The sequence below is a fragment of the Penaeus japonicus genome, unplaced genomic scaffold (genome assembly GCF_977035675.1).
Source record: "Penaeus japonicus unplaced genomic scaffold, GWHDUDI00000001_assembly GWHDUDI00000007, whole genome shotgun sequence".
NCBI classification, from domain to species: domain Eukaryota; kingdom Metazoa; phylum Arthropoda; class Malacostraca; order Decapoda; family Penaeidae; genus Penaeus; species Penaeus japonicus.
Genome location: NW_028234409.1, coordinates 2,532,645 through 2,535,144, shown reverse-complemented (window position 1 = coordinate 2,535,144; position 2,500 = coordinate 2,532,645). Strand labels below are relative to the sequence as shown.

The 2,500-nt window shown below is 33.9% G+C and overlaps 1 protein-coding gene across 2 annotated transcripts in view; it reads left to right on the top strand.

Annotated features, from left to right (window-relative positions):
• The window catches only part of LOC122257078 (uncharacterized), a 40,437-nt gene that overhangs the window by 7,384 nt on the left and 30,553 nt on the right, over positions 1-2,500 (top strand). The gene's annotated exons all lie outside the window — the stretch shown is intronic.

Here is a 2,500-nt window from a genome sequence, read left to right as displayed (position 1 = left end):
GAAGGCAGGAAAATGAGGGGGCGGAAGGAAAATCAAAATAATATTACGATTAGAAATAAGGAGAAGAAAGAGGAGGAAGGAAAAGTGGGATGAGGAGGAAGCAGGAGAGGAGTAAGAAGAAGAGAAAGGAAATGAAGAGGAGGAAGAAGGAAAATGAGGGTGAGGGAGAAACGGTGGAAGAGGAAGTGGAGGAAGAGGATGGAGGAAAGGACGAGGAAGACGTGAAGGAAGAAAAGATGGAGGAGGACGAAAAAAGGCGGAGGAGGATATGGCAGAGGGCAAACAAGAAGAAGCAAAGAAGATAGAGCAGGAGACGAGGGAAGTTGAGTGAAAAATAAGAGAAAACGGGAGAAAGAAAACGGATATTTTCTAGCAAGGAATTGCGATATAAAAATATATAGAAATGAAGATAATAATTAGAGATAAATGGTGATAATAAAAGATTTACCAATAATAAGGATAATAATCATGCTAACAATGACAATGGTAATACCTACAATACCTATGGTGAGAATATTAACAATAACAATGATAATAATAATTACCTTTTTTATTATGCTCATTCTTGTTCTTATTCTTATTGTCATTATTATTATCATTGTCATTATTATATCATCATTATCATCATTATCATCCTTATTACTGTAACACCTGTAACTACCAATTAAAATTTCCCTCCGATGTGGGTGCTGCCCTCTATAGCCAGGTGAGAAAAGTACAGAGTCAACATATGTAGCAACCCAGTGACTTAAGATCTCAAATTGCATTTCAAAGATTATATCAGTTTGATGATTCTGTCAGCACCCGGAGAGGAAATAGAGGAAGGAGAGGAAGTAGAGGAAATAGAGGAAGGAGAGGAACTCTGGAAGAAATTGTTACTTTGATTACATTTATGGTTTCTTAATGAGTTTGTGAAAAGGGCTAAGTTTTCGTTGTTATCATTTGTCAGCGCTGTTACTCTTTTTAAAGTTTTTGTTAGACATTATCTCTTTATAGTGATCGTGAATATTATTTACCTTGTATATATGTAAATAAAGACTGCTTCATGTTCTTAGTTCTGTGTTTGTTTTTGTTTGCAGTTCGACCGTTGCATTTATCAACACTAGAGGACATACTCCTTAACACTGTGGTTGAATTATTATTGAAATGACGATAACGATAATTATGATTTTTAATTCTGTTTATGTTAGAATTATATTACAAGTATTGATGTTATTATCATAGCCATTATCATCATTATGATTATCATTATTATTGTGATGATGTTGATGATGATGATGATGACAATGATGATGGTGATGATAATAACAATGGTTATGGTAAGGGTGACGGTGATGATAGTGATGGTAATGATGATGGTGATGATAAAGGATGATGTTTTCGTGGTGAGGGTGATAGTGATAATGATGATTGTGATGGTGATGACGATGGTGGTGAGGGTGTTGATGATGTTGATGGTGGTAATGATGGTGATGGTGACGTTAATGATAATAATGATGCTGATAATGAAAATACCAATAGTGATGGCAATAATTTTAATAGTCATATTGATCATAATTATAGCTATTATTATGAAAATGATAACAAAATTAAAACAAAAGTAATAATTAGGAAAGGTTTCATAATCGTCGCTATTATTGTTATTATGATCATTTCTATTATTTTTCTCTATCTAATATTAGCATTATTATCACTTATTATTCTGTTATCATTGCTATCATTATGATAATCATCATTATTATCATTACCATTTCTTCATAATTGCTATCATTACCATTAAAACTACAATCATTCTTAATCTTTATCATATAATTTTATTACTATTAGCATCATCATTGATATTATCATTTCTGTAGTTATACAACTAAAATTATTATCATTAGATATAATATTTCACTATCTCCATTACCACAAATTCTCTTTATTTCGACTCTTTTTTGTCTTCTTTCTCAATAAATCAAAGTTGAACTGAAGAGAGAGAGAGAGAGAGAGAGAGAGAGAGAGAGAGAGAGAGAGAGAGAGAGAGAGAGAGAGAGAGAGAGAGAGAGAGAGAGAGAGAGAGAGAGAGAGAGAGAGAGAGAGAGAGAGAGAGAGAGAGAGAGAGAGAGAAACAGAGAGAGAGAGAGAAGAGAGAGAGAAGATAGAGAAGAGAGAGAAAGAAAGAGGATGAGAGAGAGAGATATAGAGAGAAAGAGAAAAGAAAGAGAAAAGAAAGAAGAGAGAGAAAAAGAGAGAAGAGAGAGAAAGAGAGAGAGAGAGAAAGAGGAAGAAAGAGAAAGAGAGAGAAAGAGAGAGAAGAGAAGAGAAAGAGAGAGAGAGAAAGAGACAGAGAAAGAGAGAGAAGAGAGAGAGAAAAAAATAAAAAGAGACAGAGGAAGAGAGAGAAGAGAGCGAGAAAGAAAGAAAAAGAGACAGAGAAAGAGAGAGAAGAGAGCGAGAAAGAAAGAAAAAGAAAGAGAGACAGAAAGAGAGAGAAAGAAAGGGAAAAATACACACACGA